The sequence below is a fragment of the Carassius gibelio genome, chromosome A23 (genome assembly GCF_023724105.1).
Source record: "Carassius gibelio isolate Cgi1373 ecotype wild population from Czech Republic chromosome A23, carGib1.2-hapl.c, whole genome shotgun sequence".
NCBI classification, from domain to species: domain Eukaryota; kingdom Metazoa; phylum Chordata; class Actinopteri; order Cypriniformes; family Cyprinidae; genus Carassius; species Carassius gibelio.
Genome location: NC_068393.1, coordinates 10,407,795 through 10,429,070, shown reverse-complemented (window position 1 = coordinate 10,429,070; position 21,276 = coordinate 10,407,795).

The window sequence follows — 21,276 nt, the reverse complement described above, 5'->3', positions numbered from 1 at the left end:
CTTGTTTCTTAGTCAGAAACAAACTAATTTACATCCTCATTAGATCCTCAGTGAATGGATGTGGTACTCTTTAACATCAAAATGTTTTTATTTCAAGGGATAATTCACCCAAAAATGAACATTTGCTAAAAATGTACTCATCCTCAGCCCATCTGAGATGCTTTTTTATTTTTTATTTTTTAGTTGGAACGGTTTTGGATCCCTTGTTCCATTGAGCTTAAAAATGTATCAACTAATGTGGAGTACCCATGAAATTCCTTCAGTACATTTTTCCCCCCTGTTTTACATTGATGAATTAAAACAAAAAGTAAAACAAGAAGTTTGGGACATAACCAAAAGACTCAGAGGCTGATGTCTCATGCATGTTTGTTCCATTTGCAAAATCAAAGGAATATTCCATTTCAACATCGCACACGCACACATGCAACCCGTCTGTTGCCTTAAGAGCCTTGTCTCTGTCTCTTGTCTCCTAATCTAAAATATATACCCATATTACCAGAGAGGGAAACAACAGTGCTAATGCAAAGTAATCCAGATGAAGCTCAAGAATTTGGGGTTTATTCATGCTTTTTATCTGTGCATCTGGTAACTGTGTTTATCTATATTTGTGAAATTACTGCATTATGTTCTTAACAGTAGCCTTGGCCCAACATATTGCAAAAATGTTCCCTTATAAGTCAACAAGCTCACACAAAGAAGTCCAACTCTACAGAGCCTACGGATATAATTGTGGGATTTCTAATACCAACAGACAAAACCAGGATCAGCACAATGAGGAACCTAAGTCACACAGTACTGAATACCAACTGCTGTTTAATCCCCTGTGCTTCTGCCAGACAAAAGATGAATCCATCGAAGAAAATTAAAAGGCAGATCATGTCTATGAGTCACATCACATTGACACAGTTGGGCCCTAGTGAGTAAATAAACAAAAAAGGAAAAAGGAAAATACTTTGCCTTTGTTTCCTTGGACATTTCTGAAGGCCAATTTTGTTTAAATGTGAAGGGACAACAATAGAGCAAAGCTATTCAAATGGAGTACCCTCCAAAGGTATCTGGACAAAGCTGATATTACAATATGAATATGAAATGAAGCCCTGTCACTGGGGGTAAAATACTGACTGTCAGCTCTCATTTAAAGATATTTCTGTAAATAAAAAGGTGAAGATATATATCTATTTTTACGAATCACTGAAGACTGCAGAGCAGAACACTTTCTTGCAGCAAGGAGATCAAGGTGTCAAACAGAAAATTAACCATAATCATTCCAAAGATATTCAGCTGAACTGGATGAGTATATGTATATAACTACCATTATATTTTTAATATTTAATATTTTGATTTTAATAGCTTTGAAATTCACTGTGAGATGTAGCCTCAAGAACTCAGTAATGCAGTAGAATGCAGTAATCCTCCCAAAAATCTAGATATCTGCAAAATGCTCATCTTTACATCTGAACTGTATATTGATAATATACAGTTCAAGATACAAGAAGTTAATACTGCAATTTACATTTTAGACACAATATTGACAGTTTTTGCTGAGAACCGCAAAAGAGAAGAGTTGCAGACAAAGATACAGCAGAACAGTTGCACATCTCTGAGTAAAACACAGTGGTGTTCGAATGAATCAGTTGAATTAATGACACAATGACTCATGTGACTAATTATTAAAGGGGACATTACACACACTGTTTCTGCCAATCTCCTTTGAATCTTGAGTACCTATAGAGCAGTGGTTTTCAACTCCAGTCCTCGGAGTCAGTGTCGGTGTGCCATGGAAAATTATCAACGTTTTCTAACTCTATTATCTTTCTTTATTAATAGTATTTTAAATCAATACTATTGGTAAGATCCTCAAACTGTCAGAAAAACCTCATAACTCCACTCCCGCCTCCTTTCAGAATGATGTTATGTGCACAGTCTGGAGACAGATCTCTGCTTATTTGCAATGCAAGGGTAAATAAAAGAACTGATGTTTGAATAAGTACTGCACTTTCTTTTCTAAGCTTTTTGTGTGTTTGAAGGGCGGAGAAGAGTCTTAGCATTTGCCATCTACTGTAGGTATATCTAATATGTATTATATATTGAGATTCTGGCCAAATGAATTCGAAAATATATATATATATATATAATAATAATAATAATAATAAATACATAAAATAAAAAATAAAAAACTGTGGGCCCATATAGCTACAATAAACTTTATAACCTGCAGCTTATTTTCATAAAATGCTAGAATTATAATGGAACATGCAAGTATCTGATCATAAAGTCACAATATCAACTCTGACAATGTGGTGTTTAATCATTTAAATAATAATAATAATAATAATAATAATAATAATAATAATAATAATAATAATAATAATAATAATAATGATGATGATGATAATAAAAAGTTTTTACATTTCCTGAAAGTGGTAGTGGTTTCCACCTGAATAGAGGACTCAAATTTTAAAAATGTGTTAATGGTAGATTTGTTTCTTTAAAAAAAAAAAAAAAAAAAAAAAAAAAACAGCACTTTGTTTGACTAAATGTTAATGGATGGATTGGAGTTTTATGGATTATTGTACTGTTCTTTTCAGCAGTTTGGACTCTGATTCTGTACTTATATCGATTCTGAACTAGTACCCAGAGAAAAGAGGTATTTTGTTAATCAAAGAGTTGGGTTGGTTTGTGCATGTAGCCAAGGCCCTGGAATTATATTACTACTGACCTTCCTGCTCAGATACAAACACCTTCATATTCACTGCAATGCTATGACCAAACCGTTATAATGGACTGACAGTGAGTAGTCAGAACGGACTGAATAATTGAATACTCTCTCCAGTTACTTTTCCCAACAGTATGCAGCAAGTTTCTGCAGAATGGATAAAGCAGTCACACTGAATGTCATGATTGCTGGATAATTGCTCAAATGATTGATACTTTAAACAGTCATCTGTCCTCAATTATCTGTCCCTCAGATGTATGATAAAAGGCTGTCACTCATAAAACACTCAAAATACAGAACAACTGTTGGCAAAGATGCAGAAATTGACTGAATGAGAGCAAATCGGTATAGTAGCCCACTGATCAATTGAGCTGAAGGATCTATGGATTCTTAATAGCAATCTGTGTGTACCTTCCAAAAGTCTGTACTTCCACAAATATATCCATACATCCATACATCTGTTGTTTTATTCTGTTTTCGTAAAAATGTATTTATAATTTTTATTACATTTTTACATTTTATATGACTTATAATGTTACTTATTTTCCTTGCTCTTTCTAGTAAATTTGTCTTGTAGTATTTTACGATTTACATGTTTCTTCAAAAGTAAGATAGATGAGAATGTCTCTATTTCAAATTTTTTAATGCCACAGGATTGTGAAGCAGGATTTTATTTTTTTGCTTTTGTATAATAATACCTGTTGGATTTGTGCTGGTTACAAGAAGCCCAGTTCAGATAATGGTCAGACTAAAGTAGGGATGAAGTTCACAAGTCAAATTATTCTTTAAACCCTGCTCATTTTTATCATCACTTTGGCTCCTGCTTTCTGTTATTTCACAACTTCCTGTCATTTTCTGATCTTCTATGTAGTTACTGTCACTGACCTTTGGTTGCGTCACTTTAGTGGCATTTATATCTCCTCTCCAGTGGCCCCTTGGGATAGTAAAGTGTCCACTGATTAAACACTTCAGAATCTTGTCAGAAGTAGTAGGTTATCTGGGTAATTTACAGCTACTGTTTTGTTTGTTTGTTTGTTTAATACTATGAATTTTGAAATACTACTGTTTAGGTGTTAAAAAAATTAATATGCACAATATATCACAACCACACCCTTTAATATAAGGCTTTTGTTTAATCATATTGGATATTGAATTGTTCATGCTCATTTATTTTATTTTTACATTTGCAGTACCTTTGTCTTCATGTAACGCTAATCTCTATAAAAAGCTAATCATTTTATACCACTGTTAAATGTAATCTTTAGCCAATCTGAACATCCATATGTCATACTGTTTATTATAATGTCACTTCTTAAATTATTTATTATAGCTTTTAGTGGTTTGTTTGCCTTATCATGAAAATAATTATCGGTTGCATCAGAATTTTTATATTGAAACATCCCTAGCTCAAAAGCAGAATCACACAACTGTAATTGCACAACTCAGCACACCCACTTTAATGTAAAAGGTGGAATGAACTGTGACACTACCACAGCACTCACATTATTTATTCCATTTTCTTATTTCTTATCCTTCTAAAAACTCATTTTCACTCTTTGCGTTGTGGTTATGCCTCTGTAGACCCTTCTGTGTTAGATTGAAAATGGAGGCAGCCATCAAATTTAAATGTAAATATCTGAGCCAGCACTCCCAAAAGAGCTGAAAACAACAGCAAAGAAATACGATTATACTTAATACTCCAATTCAGACTTTAAGGGTTGCTTTTCGGTTTGGTGTTTCGAGCAGGGAATCAGTCGATATGATCTTGTGTGGCTCTTTCCTAACTATTTAAATATCATAAATATCATGGTGGAGATTACCTAGAAGAAAATCAATGAAAACCGCAGTCTTGCTGCCTGCCAGGTTCTGCAGGCATTAGGGTGCTATATCAATGTCAGCAGCTCCAGCTTGAGAGTCAGGAAAATAAACTGCTTTATAAAATATACAGTTTCAATTGATTCTGATTTCAACCACAAGAATGCATTAGAGGTCCATGCTGTCCAGTGGGCTCCACATCAAAAAATCTGTTTTTTGATGTGTGTGTGTGTGTGTGTGTGTGTATATATATATATATATATATATATATATATATATATATATATGTGTGTGTGTGTGTGTGTGTGTGTGTGTGTGTGTGTGTGTGTGTGTGTGTGTGTGTGTGTGTGTGTGTGTACAGTACAGAACAAAAGTTTGGACACACCTTCTCATTCAAAGAGTTTTCTTTATTTTCATGACTATGAAAATTGTGAAGGCATCAAAACTATGAATTAACACATGTGGAATTATATATGGAATTATATACATAACAAAAAAGTGTGAAACAACTGAAAATATGTCATATTGTAGGTTCTTCAAACTAGCCACCTTTTGCTTTGATTACTGCTTTGCACACTCTTGGGATTCTCTTGATGAGCTTCAAGAGGTAGTCACCTGAAATGGTCTTCAACAGTCTTGAAGGAGTTCCCCGAGAGATGCTTAGCACTTGTTGGCCCTTTTGCCTTCTGTCTGCGGTCCAGCTCACCCCTAAACCATCTGGATTGGGTTCAGGTCCGGTGACTGTGGAGGCCAGGTCATCTGGTGCAGCACCCCATCACTCTCCTTGATGCCTTCAGTGTAACTCTACAATTTAAAGTCATTAAAATAAAGAAAACTCTTTCAATGAGAAGGTGTGTCCAAACTTTTGGTCTGTACTATATATATATAGTACAGACATATGATATATGTATATGTATATGTTGAGGTTTTTTTTATTATTATTATTGTTGAGGGGGCAGGAAATATAAGATATTCTTCACCCTGCCTCCTTTACATCATGTTTTTTTTTTTTTTTTATAAATTATATATATATATATATGAGGATGATGAAGTGAGTTTTGTTGGAAAACATCCATGAATGAAATAAACATTATCAATCAATCAATCAATCAATGTATTTCAGAGTCTGAGCCACTAATCTAAGTTTGTGATCATGTGACTTTGTATACAGATGGTCAGATCGCGATTAATCTGATTCTGCTTCTAGGGATTAATTAATCATAATCATCAGGATATTTGTCCTAAAGGGTTTATATATATATATATATATATATATATATATATATATATATATATATATATATATTTATGTGTGTGTGGGGGGGGGTGTGGGTGTGTTCTCTTGCAATGTGAATAAGCCTCCACAGCTTACCTTAGCTTGCCAGATGTTGCCAAATGTCAAGAGTTAAAATCTCCAGAGCTTTGCTATTACATTTAAGCGGCATGATTCTGATTAAACTGAGACTCACAATCGTGATTCTCCCATTACTCTGAAGAAGAAAAAAAAAAAAAAAAAAAACATAACACTAAACAAAATTACTTACAAAATATTCATTGCTTCAGTCTATTTAAAAATATAACAATTCAAATTAAATAATAAAAAAATAATTTGAATGAATCAATATGTCAGACTGCTTTCATTACTGAAGAAGGGTCTGACATGCACATGCACATGCATTCTCAGACACCTGCTCTTCCACGTGTGATATTTTATTTTAACAGAATGTTCTATGCTGTGGCACATGTGGAGGAATCAGGGTTTGGGTGCCTTGCTCAAGGGCACTTCAGCTGTAGAAGGAACTACAATTCCTGCCGTTACTGAGACTTTAGGCCATGACTGCCACAATGTCCCATTCAATCACCACCTGCACTCTCTGTTACTTGCAACATAACTTGCAATTGATGCAAAATGCGTGTGCTGGGTGATTAAAAGTAATGTAGCACTATAATGTACCCAGTCCTTCAAAACACTTAAACACTTAATGTGGCTTATAACATGGCTCCGTTGCAATGCTCTTGTCATGCATATTTCCTGCTCGAGTTGAAATATGAAGAAAAAACAACTGAGCCTGCCATTGCCCTGGAGCCTGAGCCTATTGACACGTCTGACAACACTGCACATGCCCGAGGAAGTTTCATTGAAGTACGAGGGAAAGGAAAGCCCTTCCCAAACTCCCGCTGCTTAGGGTGACCTACAAATGGACTCTGGAAATATTTTGGATATTTTTGAAGTGTGTTCCCTCCCAGCCTCCTTTCGCCCAACCTCCTCTCTAAATATCTGTCAGTTCTTCAGTCCTGTCTCCACTGGTTGCAGCTAGCCTCTCAGCTCACCCTCAGTCAGCACCCATCCTGGAGCTTTGTCTCGCCTCGGTCTTCCAGTCACCAGCTCTTCTATGGTATAGGGATCCCCTACCTCCTCTTTTCTCCTCCTCTCAGACCATGCTGGCAGTCCTATAGTTGCATCTGCCCCCTCTCTCTAAGGCAGCCTGGGCTTTGCAGTCCTTTACAGGCGGCCACCTTGCCCTCTAGCTTTCTTGCAAGGTGATCTGGGAGTGGTAGTTCTTGATAAGGTGCAATCTCATTCCAGACATCCTGGAGTAATGTATCTTCCCTCTATCACATGCCTTCTAATGATGCCACATACCCCCTTCTCTGCTCTGAGGCTCTTGTTTGGCTGGCATCTGTGAAGAGAACATCGTTGCGAGAGAGGGCATTAGCATTTCCATGGAATTTTCCTGGTCAAATGTCTGAAGCCTCAAAACCATCTAGCTGTTCTCCCATTGCTGTCCTTATTCTAGGCCATCCACTGCAGTGGGGCATGGTCCGTCATTAATTCAAATTTCCTCCTCAGTAAGTAGTACTTGAGTGTTTCTACTGCCCATTTAATCAATAGGCACTCTTTCTCAGTTGTAGCTTATTTTTGTTCATGCTTGGCCAGTTTCCTACTGATGTAGAGTACATGATGTTCCTCACCTTTATGTGTTAGAGAAAGGACAGCACCTTGACCCTCAGAGGCATTAATCTGTACCAATAATTATTTTGTGAAGTCTAGGGATTTCAGGATTGGACTGGAAAACAACACTTTCTTTTGCTGAGTGCTTATCAGGCTCCATCCATTTCTTAGCCAGGTGCATTAACTCGTGTATCTGTCTATGTGAGGACTGTTCTTTCTTGATCTCCATACATGGAACCTTTGGGCCCATCTGAATTCTGTAAGGCCACTTCGAATTATTAAAAAAAATAGTTCTTTCTTTAGGGAGTCATAACTATTGGCTAGTGTAGGATCTACTGTAGTTCTAGGAAGGCTTTCTATGACTACCCAGACAGAAAGGGTGGCAACCTTTTGGCCCAGATATTTTTCGCTGGAAGCAGTGGTTACAAATGCATGCAAGCAAGCTTCAACAACATCATTCTCCCCCCAATTTTAGGAATAAAGGAATAAAGACAGGAGGTAAAAGAGCTGGCTGTCTGGTGCAGTCTTAACAACCTGGAGCTTAACACGCTCAAAACAGTGGAGATGATCATGGACTTCAGGAGAAACCCCCCTGCACTCCCCCCACTCACCATCATGAACAGAACTGTGACTGCAGTGGAGTCATTCAGGTTCCTGGGCACCACTATCTCTCAGGACCTGAAGTGGGACATTCACATTGACTCCATTGTGAAAAAGGCCCAGCAGAGGTTGTACTTCCTTCGCCAGCTGAAGAAGTTTAACCTGCCACAGGAGCTGCTGAAACAGTTCTACTCCACCATCATCGAATCCATCCTCCGCACTTCAGTAACTGTCTGGTTCAGCTCAGCTTCTAAATCTGAGCTCAGAAGGCTACAGAGGGTAGTCCGGACTGCTGAGAGAATCATCGGTACAACCCTCCCATCTATTCAAGAACTGTACTTATCCAGAGTGAGAAAAAGGGCTGTCAAAATCACTTTGGACCCCTCACATCCAGCCTACTCCCTCTTTGAACTGTTGCCATCTGGTCGACGCTACAGAGCACTGAGCACTAGAACGACCAGACACAGGACCAGTTTCTTCCCCCAGGCAATCCATCTAATGAACAGCTGACAATAACTGCGAACACACTACACTTTATATTTATATACACATACACTTATTTATCTAACACACATACTTAGTATACACTTAAATTTTGCATATAATACACATGTACATACATAACTGCATTTTGTAATATACCTGCCTACAATTGTCAATTTGTATATTGTCATTCACTATCTACTTATTTGTATTTTTTATTCTTTTATTATGTGTTTTATGTTCTGTCGCTGTCATTCTGTTGTACTGTGGAGCTTCTGTCACGAAAACAAATTCCTTGTATGTGTAAACATACCTGGCAATAAAGCTCATTCTGATTCTGATTCTGATTCTGATAAAGTCACTAGCACATATCCGTCTAACATCTCTGGCCTTCAGTTCCATTCATCTTACTTTGAGGTTATTGTCCCTCATTTGCTCCTCAAGTACAGCAGCTTGGATTTGCTGCTGCATCTTACTATTCTTTATCATTATTATCAATAATTCCTCCATTTTACAATCAAACGACTGTGTCCTTAGCTTAGAAAACTGGCTATTGAGGTCCTCCATATCACTTCGGAGCATCAGTAGTCATCCAGTTGCCTGTTGGATTCTGAAACCATCAGAATGCAGGCTATAACTGCCTCTTTTTGTTTTCAAGTGACCATTAGATAATGTCAGAAGAATTCTAAATATAAAATCAGGACAAATGGACATGTGAAAAAAGGTCCAATATCAGCCAATATAAATAAATTAAGATATCAACAAATGGCCAAATGTTGACCCTTATGAAACAAAAATATATTGGAATATATTATCATGTAATATATTAGGCAATAGGCATATATTCTTATATTTATTTATATTTTTCCAATATATTGCAATATATTAAAAGCTGCAATCATTTGTATATTTTGCAAAATATTATATAATATATGTATCATCAATATATTATTAAATTTATTCAAATATATTAAATATTAGAAAACAAAAAGGGAAAATAATATATTACAATATATCACACTATATTTTAAGAAATATATTGGTAAATATATTTTCCTTTCGTAAGGGGATGTAGAATTGGGCATACTATATGCTATATTACTTTACTCTCAAGACCTATTCAGTTAGTTTTAGTAATTAGTTTTCCAGGGGGAAGTTAGTGAAAAGTTGTGCAAACCACAGAAACTGTTAAAACCGGCCAACATGCCCACCTCATTTTAGATGTGTGCTTTGTTGTTTGTCTTATTACATTGTCAAGTCAAAAGTCTGTCAAGGTCTGTCAATCTTACTTAAGGCAAACTACTCTTCATTACTCTTCTATGCTGGATTACAATAAATATGGTAATTCACGTTCAAGTTGAGCTTAATTGTCATTCAGCTACATGTGTGGACATACAGTGGAATGAAATTTCATGCCTTACAGGACAATGGTGCTACATAAATACAGACATACAACAATGAAGTTAAACAGTATAAACCTAAACACAACTAACCTACTGACAGATTTTGTATATAAATATACTAAATATATACCTATACATAAATTAATACATAAAGTACAAAATACTAACTAACTATACGAATGCTTCAAAATGAATTTGAGAAGTGCAAAACAGCTCCCTCTGTCTCAGGTTAAATTCTACAGATGGTCAAATGCATCCCTGGAGAAACATTCTGAACAGTGATTGTAAACAATTGGTTTGTTTCTCAGAGCGAGTCTGGGGACCCATGGACAGGTTTTGTTTTCCAAGCCAACTAAATCTAATTGAGCCAAAGAAGAGCTTAATAGGTGCTTAAATCAGGTTTGCAAGCAGTAAACGTAAACTAAATAACATGTCTTGTACCTGTAGGACACACTCTGACCACAGAGTGACAAGATTAAGCTGCATTTGGGTAGTTGCATAAACAATTTTAGATGCTTTTAGATTATTTCTTGTAATTCACCAGGGCTATTCCCAGTTTCACATTCATAGTTCATTCAAATTATGTATTATCTGTTTGAGCAAAAATGAGGTTGTATTCTAAGTTGTTTCCACTGTTCAAAAATGTGTGTGTTCCCTCCGGTGCCTCCATGCCATGCTAAAGATTCCACACTCCACACAAATACTTGGGTATGCACCTATTAGCTCACATTTATCTAGGTTAAAAAGAGGCCAAGTTGTTTCAATTTAAAATAATTCATATTTGAGGTCGACTAATGATAGACGATAGTTAGAATTTCCAGTCCGATATACCATAATTAGCTCAATGACCAGCTGTTAACAATCTTTTTTTTTTTTTTTTTTTTTTTTTTTTTTTTTTTTTTTTGACGTGAAATGTCACCTATTTGGGAAGGAGCCTGAGCTTGTGCGGGAGGTCGAGTGGTACCGACTAGAGATAGTCGTGCTCACCTCCATGCACAGCTTGGGCTCTGGAACCACACTTCTTGAGAGAGGCTGGACTCTCTACCACTCTGGAGTTGCCCATGGTGAGAGGGGGAGGGCTGGAGTGGGTTTGCTAATAGCCCCCCAGCTCAGCAGCCATATGTTGGAGTTCACCCCGGTGAACGAGAGGGTCGCTTCCCTGCGCCTTCGAGTCAGGGATAGGTCTCTCACTGTCGTTTGTGCCTACGGGCCGTATGGCAGTGCGGACTACCTGGCCCTCTTGGAGTCTCTGGGAGGGGTGCTGGAAAGTCCTATCGGCCCTGGATGGCTTTTGGGACTCCGGAGGCAGCTGACAGGTACTGGCAGGCCAAGCTGACTGCAGCCCGGGTAGTCGTGGAGGCAAAAAATCAGGCCTGGGAGGAGTTCGGTGAGGCCATGGAGAAAGACTATCGGTTGGCCTTGAAGAGATTCTGGCAAAATGTTTGACGCCTCAGGAGGGGGAAGCAGTGCCCTACCAACACCGTTTACAGTGGAGATGGGCACCTGTTGACCTCAACTGGGGATATCGTCGGGCGGTGGAAGGAATACTTCGAGGATCTCCTCAATCCCACTGACTTGTGTTCCATTGAGGAAGCAGTGGCTGGGGACTCAGAGGAGCACTCGTCCATCACCCGGGCTGAAGTCATCGAGGGAGTTAAAAAGCTCCTCGGTGGCAAGGCACCGGGGGTGGATGAGATCTGCCCTGAGTACCTCAAGTCTCTGGATGTTGTGGGGCTGTCTTGGCTGACACGCCTCTGCAAAATCGTATGACGGTTGGGGACAGTACCTCTGGACTGACAGACCGGGGTGGTGGTCCCTCTTTTCAAGAAGGGGGACCGGAGAGTGTGTTCCAACTATAGGGGGATCACACTTCTCAGTCTCCCCGGGAAAGTCTATGCCAGGGTACTGGAGAGGAGAATTCGGCCGATAGTGGAACCTCAGATCCCGGTCGTGGAACATTGGACCAGCTCTATACCCTTTCCAGCGTGCTGGAGGGTTCATGGGAGTTTGCCCAACCAGTCCACATGTGTTTTGTGGATCTGGAGAAGGCATTCGACCGTGTTCCTCGCGACATCCTGTGGAGGGTGCTCTGGGAGTATGGGGTCGGCGGCCCCCTACTTAGGGCTGTTCGGTCCCTGTACGACCGGAGCAAGAGCTTGGTTCGCATTGCGGGCAGTAAGTCAGACCTGTTCTCGGTGCATGTTGGCCTACGGCAGGGCTGCCCTTTGTCACCGGTTCTGTTCATAAATGTTGTTGTTCTGTTCATAAATGACAAGATGTTGTCGCGTTGGCCTTCTCAGACCAGAACCTTCAGCGTGCACTGGGACGGTTTGCAGCCGAATGTGAATCGGCTGGGATGAGAATCAGCACCTCCAAGTCCGAGGCCATGGTTCTCAGTCGGAAAAGGGTGGATTACTGGGGTCTTGTTCACGAGTGAGGGAAGGATGGAACGTGAGATTGACAGACGGATCGGTGCAGCTTCTGCAGTAATGCGGTCACTGTACCGGTCTGTCGTGGTGAAGAAGGAGCTGAGCTGTAAGGCAAAGCTCTCGATTTACCGGTCAATCTACGTTCACACTCTCACCTAAGGTTATTAGCTGTGGGTCATGACCGAAAGGACAAGATCCTGGATACAGGCGGCCAAAATGAGCTTTCTCTGTCGGGTGGTTGGGTGCTCCCTTAGAGATAGGGTGAGAAGCTCAGTCACTCGGGAGGAGCTCAGAGTAGAGCCTTTGCTCCTCCACATCGAGAGGAGCCAGCTGAGGTGGCTCGGGTATCTATTTTGGATGCCTCCTGGACGCCTTCCCAGGGAGGTGTTCCAGGCACGTCTCACCTGGAGGAGGCCCCGGGGAAGACCTAGGACACGCTGGAGGGACTATGTCTCCCGGCTGGCCTGGGAACGCCTCTGGGTCCCCCCGGAAGAGCTGGAAGAAGTGGCTAGGAAGAGGGAAGTCTGGGCGTCTCTGCTTAGACTGGTGCCCCCGCGACCCGGCCCCGGATTAGAGGAAGATGATGGATGGATGGATGGATGGATATTGTTGATTCCTATTTTAACTATCCCTATGTGAATACACATACAAAATGAGAGATCTTTTATTTCCGACTCTCAATATCACCTACACCTCACTCTATTATTTTTCTATTCTGTCTGTTTTCTTTTTATTTATTATATAATAATAATAAAAAAACCTTTGCTATGTGTACTATTAAGCTAACAGAGACTTGTTATAACACTTGCATATCATTGGTCTCTTGTTGATTTTGATTGCTCCCATTGTCCTCATTTGTCGCTTTGAATAAAAGTGTCTGCTAAATGACGAAATGTAATTTAATGTAATTTTAGAGCATATGAAACATATCCCACAGTTGCACTCAAGCTGAGGACAGTTTAGCAAGTTTCCACCTGTAATCTTTATACAAATAGAAAGTGCACTCATGTGTGCATGACACTGGCTACCTATTCCCTGTCCCTCTGTCACTATGGTAATATCATAACTGAGCAGTATCTCTGTCTGACAGGTGCATATGGCTTGAGACGGAGACAGATTCTGGAGATGACTGATGGGGAGAGGGAAAGAGAGAGACAGATGCCAGGTGTGTCAGTCCACACCATGAGATCCAATCAAACTCAATCACCCGCCTCAGCACCGCTACCATCTGACTGTTAACATGAATACTCAGACAAACACCTTATGCATCCATGCCCACCTGAATTTTAAATCTGGTTTATCTAAGTCTCATTTTTAGTCTGGACAATACACCAGAGGAAAACAGAAAAGCTCAATTGGAAACTTTATCTGGCTGATGTAACACAGTCACACACACAAACCATGTATATTCTACACCTTGGTGGATTTTTTATTTTTATTTATGAAACCTATTATTCAATTAAATTCAAGTTTTCAATTCAAGTTTATTTGTATAGGGCTTTTTACAATACGAATCGTTAAAAAAGCAACTTTACAGAAAATTATGTTTCTACAATATTTAGTAGTAGCTTATGGTGGTGACTGCAAGTTTGTGCACGTTTGACAGGATTTTTAGAAAAAAAAATGATACAAGACATAGTCAGTTATACGATGAACATTATTAATATTATTAATTAATAATTGTTATGTGATGCAATCACACTTGTAGCAATATTTGTTAGTTCTGTTTGTTGATTCAGGGTTAGCATCATCTGAGGTCCTCTGAGGGTCAGCATCATCTCTTCTCAGGTGTTCTGGGTCCAGACTGGAGCTTGTGTAAATCCTAGTTACCACGGGATGTAAATCCCGTGGCAAAACATAGAAACAAAATAGAGACATCATTAGCATAGCTGCTGATCCAACAAACTAAAATTAGTTTAACCCAAGCTAATGAATAATAATGCACATTTGATCAGATGCAACTACACTCACAATTTAAGAGATACATTATTCGAATGCTTGGCGAACAAGATGCGTTTTTAATCTAGATTTAAACAGACAGAGTGTGTCTGAACCCTGAACATTATCAGGAAGGCTACTCCAGAGTTTGGGAGCCAGATGTGAAAAACCTCTACCTCCTTTAGTGGACTTTGCTATCCTAGGAACTACCAAAAGGTCCAGTGTTTTGTGACCTTAGGGAGTGTGATGGATTGTAGCGTGGTAGAAGGCTAGTTAGGTACACAGGAGCTAAACCATTTAGGGCCTTATAGGTACATAAGTAATGATAATTTGTAACTGATAGGTAACTTAATAGGTAGCCAGTGCAGAGACTGTAAAATTGGGGTAATATGATCATATTTTCTTGACCTGGTAAGGACTCTAGCTGCTGCATTTTGGACTACCTGTAGCTTGTTTATTGAAGAAGCAGGACAACCACCTAGAAGTGCATTACAATAGTCCAGTCTAGAGGTCATGAATGCATGAACTAGCTTTTCTGCATCAGAAACAGATAACATGTTTCGTAGCTTGGCAATGTTTCTAAGATGGAAGAATGCAGTTTGGTAACATTGGAAATACGATTTTCAAAAGACAAATTGCTGTCTAATATGATACCCAGATTTCTGACTGTAGAGGAAGTAACAGTACATCCGTCTAGATGCAAATTGTAATCTACAAGATTCTGTGTAGTGTTTTTTGGTCCAATAATTAATATATCTGTCTTATCCAAATTTTTCTGTTTTTTTTTTTGTTTTTTTTTATTTTTTATTTTTTTTTTATTTAATAATACATTTAAATTAGGTGAATTGAATTACTGAACTACATTCAGAATACTGCAAAACTTGCTCTTGCTCAAAACCTCTCTGATCTTCTGGTCTTTAGTCATGGCTCGAGTCCCTCTTTCAATCACACATAGCAAACGATCTTGGCACGAATGTGGCCCCAAGCTGCACTGTTGGCCTCCTGTCAGGAATGGCATGTACCTTTTCAGCCAGAGCTTGAGCATGTGTGGCAATGACAGCACAGTTTGGATCACGGCAAACAATGGCTGCAGTTCACATTTAGACATGCATTTGCAAACTTCCTTAGTCCGGGAAGAAAGAAATTGTTTGTTAAATCCAATCGTTTACCGTGGATTAAACGTTTTGTTAGCAGACTTAACAGGGGTCCAAACAAGCAACTTGTGCCACAACGAAAAGGCCACTTAATTATAAGCGTCCTTTAAAAGACATCTTATATCTTATATCTCCAAGATCTCCTTTTTTTTTTGGTAGGAGGGTCAACACAGCTTTTCTGCCACTTTGAGGCAGCTTACCCCTTGCCAGACTGATGATGACTGGTGTTTTACTGGACACCATTCCTCAAAGTGCTTTTAAATTTATCTGGAAAAGTAAGAACATATCCACATAATTTGAGGTATCATTCAAGTCCATGTAGGGGACATTTAGAACAAATACCCAAAACAGCAATAGCATACAATAAAAACCTTATTAAACACATCAATTCATACAACAAAATATTATAGTATGTATTACCACGTCCTTGTTGGCCATGTCGCGTGAAGTGCTTTTTGCAGAGCTGGTCGATAGAGAAAAATAAAACTTTATGAGCATTTGTGAGCCACACCATACATCACTGCTGCACACAAACAGACACAAAGAGTGTGTACAATGACACACAAAAATGAAAAATTGCCATATAGAAAACAAACGCAATGCATAAGCACAACAAGCATTGTCTTTTTAGTGCACTTCTAATGGTTTTAATGCACTGACATCATTTGATTTATAAGACACCATATTAAAAGAAACAGACAGCTGCAAGGTGAGTTGCAAGGTCTGTTTGTGAGAGTTTTTACACGTCACAAGAGACGCCATAAATTTGTCCTTTGCCTGAGCTGTCAGCAAAGTTAAGGGACATTCACAAAGTATTAAAGACATCCATCATCCATGGTAAAACGCACAAAGAATTTAAGATCATTCAAAACGAGGGGTGTGTATCAATCTATAAAGCAAACCTATACAAGAAGCCTCCAAGAGATATCTAAAAAGTCACTGTTTACATCAGAAACACAGACACAAACACTGTCCAATTGAACTCTTTTTGTGAAGAGCGTGATTTATGACCAGCTCTCTCGACAGTGTGTGATGTTATTGCATGTCACTTATCAAAACTAAACTGAGACTAAAGGGCTCCAATAAATAGACTGTCTCCTAGCAACACCTGGACTGGTGACCCTCCTTCTCTCACTGGTTCACCCTCAGTCAGACACTATTGGGTGGCATGGGGGAGAATGGATATGTACTTGCTGCTCATGTGTCTCCTATTTTGAGGCAGATGAAATGTGTCCGTCCACAATGAAAGCGAGACTCCTCTGTGACATGGCACAGTTACAGCCATTCAGAATGTTTTTTTCAGGATTTTAGACCGATTTTCAAAATAGAAATTATAGATGCTGTGAAATACAAATTCTGGTCACTATGATAAGACAGTAAGTATTTGTAATGTTATGGCTGAAAGTCAATAAATGGGCAATGTGAACCAAATCAACCAGCTACGAGGTTAAACACAAAATTACAAATTAGCAAAAACTATTTGAAAATAAGGTGCAAATTTGACTTTAGGGGAAAAGAACCACAACCCCATAAAGCACTGCGAAGGACAATCAAATTAATGTAGAAATATAAAACTTTTGATTTATTGATTTAAAGATGTTTATTATATAAATAAATTATATTTTTCATTTACAGCTATATATAAATGTGACCCTGGAGCACAAAACCAGTCTTAAGTCGCTGGGGTATATTTGTAGCAATAGCCACAAAAAAACATTGTATGGGTCAAAGTTATCTTCTTCTATGCCAAAAATGATTAGGATATTAAGTAAAGATCATGTTCCATGGAGATATATTGTACATTTCCTACTGTAAATATATTGCACCCTCACATTCCAGATATTCAAATAGTTGTAACTCGGACAAATATTGTCAGATATTTAAAATTCCAAATAATCCATAAAAGAGTATCCAATATTGAAGAGACCCAACAACAATGAACAGAAACAGAGCAACTTTAATACACGAGCAAACAAGGATTATTAACAACACACACCTGAACAATAGGACAACCAAATGTGTATTGTATAGCCAATATTGTACCAATAAATCAGGCATCCCTAAGCGAAACCAAGTAAAACATGAAAACTAACGACAAGAGAAACAATAAATCACTGTGATCCTCTAGAATTTCAACACCTCCATGATGCGCATGAGCCTCTTTAATAATTACCACATACATTAAAACAAACGTTCCGTATAAAATATCTCATTATTTTCATGTAGATTTATGAGTCATAAATAGTTTAAGAGATCGAAAGCTGAAAAAAATCCTTAGACGTGCCATGAAATCAAACATAGCGCAGGTGGAAAGGCTTGTCACTGAGATTTAGCTTGTATTTATACAACTCTACTCTGCAAATCTGATGGATGGAAAGAATGAATTAAGACGAGAGAGGGAAGAATCGCTGTGAGGAAGAGATGAATGCTAACATAATGTATAAGCAGATGGCTGACTGACAGAATGAAAAGATGATTGTTGCCAATTTAAGTTAGCAATGTGTTGCAATTTTATTTTGACAAAGAAAATGCTTGATGTCCATGGGGTGCCATCTCATCTTCAATGGAGAAATTCATTGGAGAAATTTAGTGTGCATTAATCATAGATAAATATTTTACAATTTTCATTCACGCTATTGCATGACAGATCAATTATAGCAACATTTAACGGCATGTGTGGAAATTGTAAACTGTGAAATGGCAAATTTGGCATCTATTTACTCTGTTTAGGCTTTTCCCAGCCATTGGCATCTCTCTCTGGCTCTAGTCTTTGCCTAATGTGAAGTCCACATGAGTCTTCTCTTTAAACACCCACTGTGCAATGTTTCACTTCAGCGATTTTATTTTTTTCTCTAGCACAGAATAACCCACACATCACACAAACAATTATCGCTCACAATGCTAGATATATCCAGCACAAAAAAATCCATCAGCAGTATGATTGCTTGGGCTGTATCTCTTGTTTTAGGCATCAAATTGGCTCAAACTGCCCTCGTCTCATTCATGAACAACACGTTTTAAAGCATGTTATTTTCAAAAGTAATGGGCGTTATTCAAGAAACACAAACAGAGGAAGTTTCAGTGTAATTTTCCAGTGATTTGAATTCAACAGTTTATACTTTTACGGATTTATGTAAGACTTTAAACAGAATTTTTTATCATTTCACAAACCTTCCCAATGGGGGTTTAGGAACAGGTTTCCCAAACACTCAGAAAGTCTTCATTTGGTCCACAAAGAGACAGTCCCAATCCAATATTAGATCACTGATTGAGCCAATGCTGTATTGTTGAACAATGGATTGCAGTGGATAGCTCTGTTAGTGTGGTTCATAAGTATGAATTAGTGTGAATACTGCCATCCAACACTGGTGTGCAATAAACAAGTGAACTGAGACCTGCATTTTCTCAATCCACTTCCAAACTCTGGTGAACATAACCAGACAACTACATGAACATAACACGCAATAAAGGCATCTAAACAAACCAAAAACAAGATGTGATGTCACAAAACATGTCCCTAAAAAGGACAGAGTACACAAGCTGGTTCTTTCCATAATAAAATATATGTTGCTAGTTACAGTGTGAAATACCCTTAGAATTCACAATGAACATTTCATTATAACTACATTCTCAAATTGCTCTTGGGGATCTAACTGCCTAATTACTAGAGTTCAAACCCATATCTAATCGAACACACACAAACCAGCTAGTCAATGTCTTTGGGTTTGCTTTTAAAGGGTCGGTGTGTTTAATAGAGGGGGATTGCATGTTAGCAGGAAAGAAGCTGGGCTGAGCACCCTTGATCTAGATTCTAGATCATAAATTTGGTTGGATCATTGAGCTAATGTATTTGTTGAGAAGATCTGAAGACTGAACGGTGCTCAACCCCAGGGAAAGGTTGTACAAACCAGACAAGCAAATCACCCCCAGATCGATACCTTGGCCCTGAAGCCTGACAAAACACCTAGAGGTAATATAAATCATTAAAAGCCACAAATGGTAAACATGTGGGAGGACCAAGGGCCAGCTCAACCGTGATCCATCATTCCATCTGGACATGTGCGTCCTCCTATATTTGCTGAAGGTGAACCTTCATCAGAACAGTCACCCTCACACTCAGGTTCCAATAATCGCAGGTTCATTTTCTTCTTCATCGCTCTCTGACTTTGGCAGGTCTGCGAGACGAAGGTTGTGGTGAGAAATACTCCACAGCTGAATGTTAATCTTCTTTGCTTTTCAGGGTCCAAACTTGCCCTGCTGTGATGTTAACTACAGGCTAATGGCTATGTGTTTGTTTGTTTGTTTGTTTGTTTTTAAAGGACAAAAAATATATTCAATATTTAGCATCCTAAATGCCCACAAAGACACACTCAGCGGTGCATAAATAAATGTCCTGCTGTTAAAGAGAAATATGTCATATTTCCTCCCTCTCTCGCTCTATTAAATACAATTACTAAGCAGCATGAATTACACTCAAAGAGTGAGTGTGTCAGATTATTGCTGGAAATCTGCACACGCACACACATGCAAGCAACTGAAGTTTTGAAAGAGATGGACAGGTTGTCCTCCCTCTACAAAGCAGTGATAGTTTCATTCAGGGTTAATTAAGTTCAATCGACTCCTTAAATAAAAAATAAAGAAATGGTAAACTTATAAAATAAAAACTAAAATGGTTAAATAATAATAATAAAACTATTCAAATAAAAGTGATGTGTATTTGCCAGTCACACCTAATGAAACAATTGACAATTACATAATATAGTACTTACAAAAATATTTTTTTTTTATAATGACCATAAACACAATAACCATGTTTATATACCGACCTCATACATTTGAAATAAATGAAATCTTCTTGCGAGCCTTATTTGAACAAATTTGAGTTTATTAAAACTGTAATATTTCACTATCTGAGCTGTAAAGTTTTTATCATCAATTTATGGTTGTCATAGGGTTTTGTCCATTGTATTGCCATGGAAACTAAGTTGTATAATGGTATATAATGTTCCGCTAAGAATGTTTTTTCAGGTAGTTCACAGATTACAGCCGGGGTTCAGTGTGCTTCCGCGGGATCCATAGTGATGGAGAACATTGAACTTTGCACAGCATGCTGAGATCAATGTTAATCGCATGCTGACATGAGCAGCCAGTCCAGTTTGCCTCTACTGTAGCAGCTCCTGCGGTGCACCAATTATAACCAACAGAGGGAGGTGAGAAAAGAGAGTTTTCAGGAAGTGTGTGTATGTTTGAATTCCTGTCCTCTTTCGTTTACTCATTGCAGAACAGAATGCGAACAGACAGCGTGTATCCCGTCTCTCATCTTCTAAGCACCTGTCATGAGGAGGAGCTGGGACGTGCCAATCATCTGCTCCTCCCTTTACAGAAACATATTGACCAGCCAAGACACATGCAAATTACTATTATTTGTTTATTTTTGGATGCAGTTATTGTTCACTTCATCTGTTTCTTAACATGGTTTAGTTAAACATATGCCATATAAGATCACTTATACTACTTTGGTACCGTGGTGTCAAATGGGAATACTTTTATAAATAACACGGTAGCACTTTATTTTACAGTCCTGTTCCTCATTTACATACTATGCACTTATTATAGTAATTACAATAACTATGTAATAACTAGGTACTAACCCTGAACCTACCCCTAAACCTAACCCTACCCCATGTAGATACAATGTGTTACCAGAACTTTCTTAGATAAATACACTGTAAGTACACTATAAGTACATGTAAGTACATGTACTGTAAAATAAAGTGCAACCAAT